The 12513-nt window shown below is 37.3% G+C and overlaps 1 pseudogene; it reads right to left on the bottom strand.

Moving 5' to 3' along the window:
* Positions 1 to 11204: 11204 nt before the first annotated feature.
* On the bottom strand, positions 11205 to 11902 carry LOC102860676 (annotated as a pseudogene).
* Between the last annotated feature and the right edge of the window lie 611 nt (positions 11903 to 12513).

The raw sequence follows: 12513 nt of genomic DNA, 5'->3' as shown, positions 1-12513 counted from the left end.
CTTAAACAGAAGGAACTGTAGAACAAATTCAGTCCTCAAGTTCCAATATTTAGGAATGTTGTGGGCAGAATGTTGAATGATCCAGGAAGCATGAAAAGAAGATAGAAAGAGTATACACAGTCACCATATAAAAAAAATAATTTGCTGGCACAGAAGAATTTCACAAAACAACATAAGATTAAGAGCCTATGGTGATGAAAAAGAAGTTCTAGGTGCTCTAAGAACCAGTTATTTTTTTATCATTTTAGCAGTATGTTGCTTGCATGTGATATTAGTGATTTTTTTTTATAATTTCCACACCTTGTTGGATCACTTTTTTTGGAACAGGAATAAATACAGATCTCTTCTAGTCAGTTGACCAGGTAGTTGTCCTCCAGATTTCTTGGTACAACCTGGTGAGTGTGTACAGGGAAGCATCTGTTTGTTGAAATATGTCAATTGTTATTCCATTAATTCCTGGGCCTAGTTTTTTGTCAATTTCCTCAGAGCAGTACAACATGCTATGCCCTATACAACCAAAGCTCCTTCCTATAAATATTATTACAGAAAATCTCAGAGGTAGTTGTTTTGTTTTGGTTTTTTTCTAATCAGGGTCCATATGCATTCAACTCAGTTCAATAGCACACAATAACAAATAGAGAAGAAAATTGTGGTTGAGAGATTCTGATGTGCTTTTAAAAAGATCAACAAGTGGTTATGAGCTCTAAAAGGAAACATTTGAAATTTCCAGAATCAAGGAAGTAGAGGTTACAAATTGAGACAAGAAGTTTGTGGACAACTTGAACTCTGATAAATCCACTTGCATTTATGACCCAGGTAATAATAATTGCAGATGCCTAGTACACTCTGGTGGTTTAGTAGTAAGAAGCTATGCTGCAAAACTGAAGGTACTTAGTTCAAATCCTTTAGCTGTTTCACTGAAGGATAGGCAATCTCCTTCCTTGCAACTACCATTAAAAACTCAATGGAGGGCCAGCTGTCTGTCGGATCTGACACTATAGCACACAAAAACAATAGTCCACACAGGACTTTTTTTTCCAAGGAAGTTTTATTCCAGGTATGTTTAATTTGAGGAAATCTTCACTCAATTAAACAATTGAATCTACAGTTAGTATACTGTGTCATCCTATTTTAATTGCTTTTTGGAGAAGAACACTTAACGTATGCTTTTAAGGAAGTGAAACATTTCAGTAAGTGATCAATCATAATGTGTTGTTTTTATGTGCTGTCGAGTTGCCAGCAACTCATAGTGACCATACATACAACAGCTCTGAAGCTGCCTAGTCCTGAGTGAGTCTCACTGACTTTGACACACCTACCCATCATTACTCCAGTTACTGTATCAATCCACCTTATCTGAGGTCTTTCTCTCCTTCACTGTCTCTCCACCCTTCCAAGCATGATACCCTTCTCCAAGGCCTGGCAAAGTATGTAAGACAGTTTCAAAATCTTAGCCTGTACGGAGAAACTTGGTTTCACCCTCTCCAAGACAGACTACTCATTGCTATCAAGTTAGAGTCAACTCATACTTGATACTCTAGTGAGTTTCTAGAGGCTATAAGTTAGCCCTATGGTAGAGGACTGCCCGTTTTTCTCCTGAAAAATTGCTTGTGAATTTTAACCACCAGTGAGATGATACCTTTGACTGTTGGAAAATATTTCAGAGAAAAAAAAAATGATTGCTAAAGCAACAACTTCAAAAAATGGTAACACTGAATAGTCACAGTTGATTGTACAAATATTTCTGTGTAAATATAAAAAAGAATTTTAAGCGCTTGCTATACTAGAGCTGTTTTCCAGGGAAACCTTAATAAAATAAAAATTAATGTGTAACGATACACCAGAAGGAACTATGCATCATTGTGGTATTTGAAATATAAGATTTATGATATAAAAATGCTGTTGAAGCTAATCAAATATACTTAATCAATAGTCATTGTCTGTAGGTTTTTATGTTGAAGCTAAAGATCACTGAAAGATTCAACTTGAAGGGTCTTGGTTATACCCTTGATGAGCTTAGTGACTTTTGTGGCAAGTTCAATTCATATTTGAATGCAATATTTTCCTCAATAAATTCACGTCATTATGAATACAGAGGCCATAGAAATGATGATTGATTCTTCTTTTGTGCATAGTGCACTATTGATTCTTTTTTGCCAGCATAAATTAACTTACCCTTTTAACTTCCCAAGACAAAATAAGCTAACCCACCTTCATTTTTATTTTTTTCTGCTGACATAATGGAATGATAGATATCTACTGCCAACTTTGTCTCCTTTATGCACTGCTACAATAATTTTATTAAATACTCAGAAATCACTAATAAAAGACATTTAAATTACAGGTTTGTTTAGCAATCTTGACGGTTCAGGAAGTGCTGGAAGGAGCATGTACTCTGCCCTTCATTCTGACCTAAGTATGTCATCAGTGATTCTGATGAAGAAATAAATATCATGCTATTAAATTTGAGGGTGATGGAAACTGGGTGAGAGGACTAACATAATACATTCAAGACCCATGATTTATTACACACACTTACAGATATTGATAGCAAGACACACAACTACTCCCCAAAGGTAAAATATTGAATTGAAGGGGAAAAAATAATCAACCAGATAAAGTTAAATTTATGGGAATTTATTTTAAAAGCTCATATAAAAATAAGCTTTTAAATAGTCACAATCAAGGCTGTATTTAGAGAGTTAAAAACCTTTAGATGCCAAAAAGGGATATTCTGATTTGTGCCCTTTTAGTATATTGCAAATTCTCATGAAGATAAATCATAATTATGGTAATCTGCATCTAAATTCTGGGTGTGTGTGTGTGTGTGTGTGTGTGTGTGTAATACAGAGAAAGAATATGAGGCTTGGTGAGTTCTGATTATCTGATAATATACAAGTTGTGCTTTAGTGGGCTTGGAAATTGGACTTAGAGACTATTAGGCAAAAGATCAATAGAGATGAATTGTTTTATATAGCGAGCAAGCATTTAATCATTGCCTAAAGTATTACTAATATTATCTTTCTAAACTTTTAAACAAGATGTCTGGTCTCACTGAAATAGAAAGCATATTTGTAACATCATATAATTGCACAACCTTTATACTCTTAAACTCCACAACAAGGAAAATCATATAGCATGTCATTGTTGTTGTTAGTGTTGTGTACCATCGAGTCAGAACCGATCCATAGATGACCCTCCTGCAGGTTTCCAGAGGCAGTTAATTGCACGGGAGGAGACTGCCCATACTCCCACAGAGCGGCTGGTGGCCTCAAACTGCATGCCTTCAGGATTGCAGGGCAACTTCTTGCCACTAGGCCACCTGGATTTCCTTATAATATAGCATATTAGGTATACAGTAAAGGTACACCTTTATGATATTATAACCCAAAATGAGGCTTCTGTTTGTCTCTAGAAGTCTTTTTATTATTCTAATATTAAATACATTAGACACTTTGGGATAGTGAATATAAATAACAGTGAACACAAGGTCATCTCATTTCCAACTTCTAGAAGCAAGAAGCTCCCTATGGTAGTGTAGTCCACAACATGTTTCACTGTCATTCTCTAGGAAAAGATCTCCTCCCATTAGGATTTGAAGCCTCAGAAACTGAGCTGAGGGTAGCTCTGAGTTGGAATCAACTCCATGGCAACGAGTTTGAATTTTGAATTTTGTGAAGTAATATTACCATAGTAATATTAACATCAAATAATATTAATATATGCCATCCTCCTGAGCCATGGACTTCACAATTACTTGCTATGCATCAGAGAGCTGGACAATGACTGAGGATGACAGAAGAATCAATGCCTTTTTGTTGTGATACTAGAGAAGATTATTGAACACACCATGGACTACCAAGGGAACAAACAGCTCTGTCTTGGAGTGAATGAAACCAACTTTCTCCTTAGAGGCAAGGATTAATATTGCAGTCTGTGTGAATGCTACCTCCTGGAGTTGTGCAGTATATAGCTCCACAGTACAGACAAGACAAATCAATCATCATTTCTATGTCCTCTAATAGTCATAATTTCATTAATTAACGTTATAGCCCTGACTGGTTTTAATAGAAAATGATGCTTCTCAATTTGTTTTTAAATAATTTTCAATATTTAATTTTGCTGTAGAGAGTATGTAGGGTACAGTTTTATATAGCTATTTTATTCTTTCAAATTTCATTGTTTTGGCAATTATATTAGATACAAGACATGAAAATATCTAGAATAAGTTTCAGTTGAAACTTGCATCTGAATTTTTCTAATTTCTCTCTATCTGCCTCTTTCACATAGTATAAACAAAATGTTACTTTATGTAATAAAGCATATTATTATTAGAGGCTATTTAATGCCTTGGAGGCAAAGTTGATGATGCTGGCCTCAAATACTTTGGGCATGTTGTTTGGAAAAGCTATTCCTTGGAGAGTAACATCATTCTTGGAAATGTCCGTGAAAGATAGAGAGGAAGACTCTCAACCAAATGGATTGACCCAGCGATTACAAAATGGGGTCAAGTGTGTCAAAGATTGTGAGAATGGAACAGGAGAGGTCCGGGTTCAGATCTGTTGCTCATATGACTGCTATGAGTCGTACCAGACTTGATGTCACCTAAGAACAACAACATTTGATCTTTATGTGACATGATTTATATCTTATCTGTCCAGCTATTTGTTAAGGGATTCTAGCACTTTTCTTCCTATAATTGACTCAATAACAATGGTATCCCCACCCACTTAGCTCTTGATAGATTACATATAAAATTATAATTCTTTTTTACCAACCGCATCTTGGATTTATTATTTGACTAAAAGCATTGTTTCCATACTGGAGTTCTAAATACTTGAATATATTTTATCTATTAAATAATAATTTCATATAAAAAATAAAGAAAAACAAATATGTTGTCATAAGTCACTCCATAAGTTACAGATAATAAACTGTAATCAATAGGAACAGAACATAGTGAGTAAAGATTTGGTTGCCTATAGAAGTTCAAATCCATTAGCTTCTCCACAGAGGAGGAGGGGAGGATGTAGGGCAGGAAGGCAAGATCTAGAAGCATGTTCCTATGATGATTATAGCCTCAGTAACCATGTGGGGTAGTTTTATAGTGTTATTATGGATTGGTTCCAACACCAGGATGGATTTGGGTTTGAAATCTTTAGCAAAGTTCTTTCTCATGTCCTTCCCCCTGGCATCATTGACCTTCATCAGCATGCACACACACACAAAAGAAATAATAAGGAGAATCTAAGAATAATTGGATGTAAGTCTAGAGGGTAAGGTGCTCCTGATCCATGCCATGGTGTTAATAATTACTAGCTATATATCAGAGAGCTGGATAATGACTAAGGATGATAGAAAAAGAATCCATGGCTTTGAGTTGTGGTGCTAGAGAAGAGTACTGAACATATAATAGACTGCCAAGATAACAAACAGGTCCATCCTGGAGAGGATGAAACTAGTTTTCTCTTAGAGGCAAGGATTTTGAAGCTCTGTCTAACATACTTTGAGGATATTGCAAGGAAGGACTAGTCCTTGAAGAGGGGCATCATTCCTGGCAGGGTGGAGGGACAGTGCAAGACAGAGAGAATCTAAATGAGATGGATTGACTTAGTGTCTATGGTAATAAAGGTAGAAGTGTCAGAGACAATGAAATTGGCTCCAGATAGAGCAGGGTTCAGAGCTATTATACATAGGATCACTATGGGTCAAAGTTGACTCAATGGCACACAACAACAACAAGAATAATTGATTCCTTTGAATTTTAATGATGACAAAGAATATAATTTATAAGACATAGATGAAGTAACAATATTTTTGTTAAATCCAAGAATATCAACTTGGAAGAGCAGGTCATTGAAACTGACCTTTCTCCTGATTGTATGCATTCCAAATTCACATGAAGATCTTTTGAGTATCACATGGAATTAAGTGATTAAAAAGAATTAAGTGAGAGAAAGTTTATAACTTGTACATATGCTGCTTCAAAGGTAATAGATTATCTACTCACTGAAAGAATCTTAGAGGAATAAATGTTTTATGAAATGGCTTTTTGTTTTCTCTGAGGGATGCTTAACTAATTTAATATGATTTTTTTTTTATTTTCTTACCACATATTGCAGAGATTTAGTAGCAAGTTCATGCATTATTTGTAAGTACCCAATGTAAATAATATCATAACTGATTGAAGTAGAACTACAAAAAATAATTGCATAAATATAAACTGTTGTTGTTGTTATGTGCCGTCAAGTCGCTTGTGCTCATAGTGACCCTATGTACAACAGCCCTAAACTCTGCTCTGTCCTGTGTCAATCGCACTGTCTTTGACACTCCCATCCCCATTATCCCAGTCACTGAATCAACCCACCTCATAGAAGGCCTTCCCCTCCTGTGCTGTCCCTCCACACTCCCAAGTATGATGTGCTCCAAGGACCGGTCTCTCCTCACAACATGTCCAAGGTATGTTAGACGGAGCCTCAGAATCCTTGCCTCCAAGGAGCCACCCAGTTTAACCCTTTCCAGAATGAATCTGTTTGTTTTCCTAGCAGTACATGGTATTCTCAATACTCTTCTCCAACACCACAGCTCAAAGGCATCAATATTGTTGATTTCACATGCAAGCAAGATTCTGCTGGAGATTATCCAAAAATGATTGGAACAACACATCAGCAGAGAACTGCCAGAAGTCCGGGCTGGTCACAGTACTAGGGATATTGAAGCTAATGTTAGATGGATCTTGGCTGAAAGCAAGGAGTACCAAAGGAATATCTATCTGTGCTTCCTTAATTATGCAAAGGCGTTTGACTGTATGGACCATAAAAAGCTGTGGCTGACTCTGAGAAGAATGGGAATCCCAGAACCCTTGATCGTGCTAATACAAACTTATACTTGAACAAAGAGGCAGTCATCAGAGCAGAGCAAGGAAATACTCCATGGAACGTCTTCTAAATCCAGGCTACACATCTGGCAGTTCTCTATTGACACATTGTTCCAAATATTTTGGGGTAATTTTCAGCAGAATCTTGCTTGCATGTGATATTAATGATATTGTTTGATAATTTCCTCACTCTGTGGGGTCGCCTTTCGTTGGAATGGGAACAAATATCGATCTTTTCCAATCAGTTGGACAGCTGGCTGTCCTCCAGATTTCTTGGCAAAACTTAGTAAGCACATCCATGGCAGTGTCTGTTGAAATATGTCAATTAGTATGCCATCAACTCCTGGAGCCTTGTTTTTTGTCAATTCCTTCATCACCATAAGCCCTTGCTCATATGTTATTTCATGAAATTCTTCTGTGCCAGCCAATTCCTTCTGATACAGTGACTCTGTGTACTCCTTCCATCTTCTCTTGATACTTCTGTATCATTTAACATTCTACCCAAAGTATCCTTAAGTATTGCCACCCTTGGCAGGTCCTTCAGCTTAAGAAACCTTGAGCAAGTTCGGCTCTTTTGATTTTCTGACTCCAGCTCTCTGCACATTTCATTATAGTATCTTGCTATGTAACACAGATATTAATATCATCTTAACTTTTCTATTAAAGAGACTAAGTCATGGAGTTAAGTTGTAAGTTAAGTAAGTTTTTCAAGGAAAAGATCTAGGAGTGTGTCAGAGCTCATATATGTAATAAAAGTAACAAACTGTTATGCTTCAAAGACTTGCCCTCATTAATTTGTCACAGAATGCTAAGAATTTAAAGTGGAGATGTTAATCATTCCAAAAGAAAATGTGTAAACTAAACATAAACTCATTAAAAAATGCATTAATCATTATTTATTCAATTGTTCATGTCTAAATCCCTAGTTTAAAGACTCACAAAACTCTTGGGTTCATTTAAAATAGATAAAAATAATATATAGGCTTTGTTAAATAAGGAGCTCACAGTAACATAGAAGTCTGATAGAACGCAGGCACAACTCTGCTAAAAAAAAATTGTCTCAGGTTCTCTTATAGGGAACTCTGGTTGCCTAGTGGCTAAAAAAGCTGCACTGTCAACCCAAAGGCATAGGCTTCAAATCCCAAGATAACCTGTGGCCAGAAAGGAGGGAAATAGCCTCCAGTGCAATTTCCTGCCTTTGTAAAAACCCACTGGGGGTTTAGTGATGGGTAAATTCTGACTCAGTGGCACATAACATCAGCAACAGCAATAAACAATCTTTATCAGAATTTCCAAAAAGAGGTTATTATGAACTTCTCTCTTAAAGGGAAATCTTTTACCTACAGCAGGTAGTTGCTTTTTAGTATTTAGAAACAGAGTTTCATCATCTGGAAAATATATGAGTCTGCCACTCGTATAGAAAATGAAGCATTAGGAATCCTTACATTTTACTAAGGGAACCGACAAGTTGTGATAATTAAATTACATCTAAGTTATACTGGACATTAATACACCTTTTTGTTCCTGACAGAAAAAGAAGAGTAATGTTTCTGTTTTTGATAAGTAGGTTCTTAAGACAGAGAAAAGGAATCTTGCACAAGAAATATCTGAAAAACAATTTTAAATATTTCATCTATACATTATCTTATTCTAAAATTAGTAGTGTTTACATGGGACCTATTAAGTGGAAAAAAATACTCCTTTAATTATCTTATTTCTGATAGAACATTAACTTACAGCTTTTTAATGCATTTATAAAAACAGAAAAAATGCATATATATATATATAGTTTCAGCAGAAAGAAATATTCTTGTTAAATGTATGCTGTTCCTAGGATATAAAATCTCACCACAATACATCTGACAGAAATAAATAGACAAAACACTAAATGTATTTTTTATTGATTATTTCTAAGCACAGACATTTCAGCCTTCTGGCTAGTCTTCCACTACCCTCCTTTCAAGTCAATACATAGCTCTCCAGATCTACTTGCCTCTATAAAGTGGTCAATGTCTCGCTGAGCAGACTCTGGGTTTTGAAGATAGAGGCAGCACAGAACTTCAATTGGAATTCTTTTGACTAGAGGGTTGGGTGATTAAGCTGGTCACTTGTGGAAATACATTGATTTCATGATGTATTTTCAGGAACCAATTTTTCTTTTCTGAAACATTGTGTCATGATGTGCTGTTTAGAATTTCTTTACTTCCCAGAGGGACATAGCACTGCTATCAACCACAATGAAGACATAACAAGGGGGGAAATATATATATAGATAGTATGGTTGCTCCATTTAATCCCTAAGAAATTCACAAATTTGAATTTATAATTTTCTTTATATTAGAGGCTTATGAATTATGCATATCTCAACTTACTATGCATTAATGATATGGCTAAGAAAAAACATTGTTGTTGTTGCTGTTATGTGCTGTCAAGTTGCTTGCAACTCATAGCGGCTCTATGTACAACAGTTCTAAACGCTGCTCTGTCCTTTGCCAATCTCATTGTCTCCGACACACTCATCCCAATTGCCCCAGTAACCGAATCAATCCACCTCCCAGAGGGTGTTCCCCTCCTGCACCTGCCCTCCACCCTCCAAAGCATGATGTCCTTCTCCAAGGACCGGTCCCTCCTTACAACATGACCAAAGTATGTCAGACAAAGCCTTAGAATCCTTGCCTTCAAGGAGCAGCCTGGTTTAACCCTCTCCAGGATGAATCTGTTTGTTTTCTTAGCAGGCCATGGTACCCTCAGCACTCATCTCCAACACCAAAGCTCAAAAGCATCAATTCTCCTTCTATCCTCCTTAGTCATTGTCCAGCTTTCTGATGCATAACAAGTGATTGCAAAGACTATGGCCTGTACCAGATGCACCTTAGTCTCCAGAGACACACCGTTGTTCTTCAGTACTTTAGAGAGGTCCCTAATAGGAGACTTTCCCATCGCATTATGCCTTTTAATTTCCTGACTGCTGGTGCCAAGAGTGTTGATTGTGGAGCCAAGCAGACTAAAGCTGTGAACAATCTCAATCTCTTCACCATCCATCCTGATGCTGCCAATTAATTGGCCCAGTCATAAGAATCTTTGTCTTCTTAACCTTGAGCCTCAATCCTTATTGTAGGTTGCAGTCCCTGACCCTCAGCAGCAAGCGCTTCAGGTCCTCCTCAGTTTTAGCAAGCAGGGTTGTGTCATTTGCATAACGTAGATTGTTGATAGAACTTCTACCAATGCTGATGCCACATTTCTCCTCATAGAAAGACTTGTGGTACTATGAATATAGTAGTAGCTAATGTTAGATGGATCTTGGCTGAAAGCAGGGAGTACCAGAGGAATGTCTATCTGTGTTTCATTGATTATGCAAAGGTGTTTGACTGTGAGGACCATAACAAACTGTAGCTGACTCTGAGAAGAACGGGAATCCCAGAACACTTGTTCATGCTAATGCGAAACTTACACTTGAACCACGAAGCAATAGTCAGAACAGAGCAAGGAAACACTGCATGGTTCAAAGTTTGGAAGGGCATACACCAGGGATATGTCCTGTCTCCACACCTTTTCAACCTGTATGCAGAACAGATGATCCAGGAGGCTGGGGTCTATGAGGAAAAATGCGGTATCAGGATTGGTGGAAGTAAAGCCAATTACATTTTTAAATTATTAAATTCTTAAAGATAGTAACAGTGAAATGTGTAAAATACTTACTTTTGTATGTAGAGTGGAATGCTATTTACAGTTTCAGAATAGATTTCTTTTTCTCTTTTCCAGATCAGAATCATTAGAGGAGAAAGCAAAAGAAAACTAAAGCAATTGACAATCTGGAATCAGACCTACACTGCAAAATGACTTGGGGAAGGGAGGAAACGTATGTCACCAAATGAATGAAAACTCATCATTTCTGTAAATTTTCACTAAAATCACAATTAAAAAAAGAAATTTAATTCTTTTTTAAAAAAGAGTTCCATGGCCCCATATGTGAATAATTTATTTTTTGTAACAAAGAAATATTCATTGAGCACAACTTATGTGACAGCAACTTCAAATGTCACATTTAACATAACAGCCACAAGAATAATTTCAATTAAAAATTATTACCTTTTTTTCACTCTGTGTTTTATTAATGAAATATGTTGTCCTATTCCACCCCACAATAAAAATCTTACCCAGGCCCTCTCATCCTTTCCCCTCATTTGCCTAGCCAGTACTGCGCAAGTGATCCAGGATTCCTTGCCCAAGGGTCATTTTGGACTGTGTCCACTGGGTAACCAAGTGGAAACTACTCAGGGCTTTTGTGGGGGGAAATGAAAGGAGTCGATCCAGCCCCCAGAGGATTTTATTTGAGGGCTTTGGCCACTTGCTCATACGCCAGCTCAATCTCTTCATCATCTGGACAAGTGAAGGAGAATTCTTCCCAAGCATATGCATTTCACAAGCACTCCCTTAAACTGTTCTGGGATGGAGAATCTCTGGTACTTCTTACACACAACCTGAATAATGTGGAGTTTTGGCAGAAGGTTACAGTCAGCCAGGATGAGCTCATTGCCATCCAAAAATTTCCTCTAAGAGATGCCTTCATCCTCTGCTCTGGTTTCATCCACTTCTTTTGGGAGAGGGGATACCAAATAATTGTCCAAAACCTTTAGAGCAAATTATCATTGAGTGCTTGGTTTGAATTCTTGATGTAGGCAGAAAATTTGGCAAATATGTCTTGACCATATGTGTTGGATTCAGGGTTCAGAGCTGCCTGCTTGAGGTACCAGGGAGGGCACAGCACAGCCTCTAGGAATTCTTCAATCTTTTTGATGTATGTGTGCACTTCAGTGCCATATAGCAGGAATAGAAGCTGCCCTCCTGGGCACAGTTTCTACAGAGTTTTGTCCACCTCTTGGTGTCAACAGTGGTGACGTTGAAGGTGACTCCATTGAGCCACAGCACCATAAACAGTCTCTGGGAGAAGGAGCAGTTTGCAGTCCTGGCCCCATCACTGCCAGCCTTCACGAACAATTCAACTTGTGGTTGTTCTTCAGCCATGGTTGAAACAGGAAACCTACCATTTTGTATATAAGAAAAATGAGACTCAAAAATATGTGTTATATGTCAGAGGTTATTAAACTAATTAGCTGTTAAATGCTTGTCCTTGGTTCGGAATCTTGGTGACCAGATGTATACGTATCACAGTTTTCAAGACTCTACTCCTGTTATAGGGTGGAACTCTCTCAGTATTTCTTAAGCTCAAGGAACTGAAGAACAAATTCAAACCTCGAGTTGCTATAATCAAGGATGCTTTGGGCAGAATATTAAATGATCCAGGAAGTATTGAAAGAAGATGAAGAGAATATACTGAGTTACTGTATCAAAAGGAATTGGGAGACACAGAAATTTCATGAAACAACATATGAGCAAGAGCCTATGGTGATGAAGGAAGAAGTTCAAGCTGCCTTGAAGGAAATAGCAAAAAATAAGGCCCTAGGAATAGATGGCATACCAATTGATGTGTTTCAGCTAACAGATGCTGCCCTGGATGTGCTCACCAAGTTGTGCTAAGAAATCTGGAGAACAACCACTTGGCCAACTGACTGGAAGAGATCTATATTTGTTCCCATTCCAAAGAAGGGTGACCTGACAGAGTGTGAAAACCGCAG

This window comes from Elephantulus edwardii, unplaced genomic scaffold (genome assembly GCF_000299155.1).
Source record: "Elephantulus edwardii isolate Elephantulus edwardi_28Jun2011 unplaced genomic scaffold, EleEdw1.0 scaffold00002, whole genome shotgun sequence".
Taxonomy (NCBI): domain Eukaryota; kingdom Metazoa; phylum Chordata; class Mammalia; order Macroscelidea; family Macroscelididae; genus Elephantulus; species Elephantulus edwardii.
The sequence above is the reverse complement of the archived record's forward strand: the minus strand, read 5'-3'. Positions and strand labels throughout refer to the sequence as shown.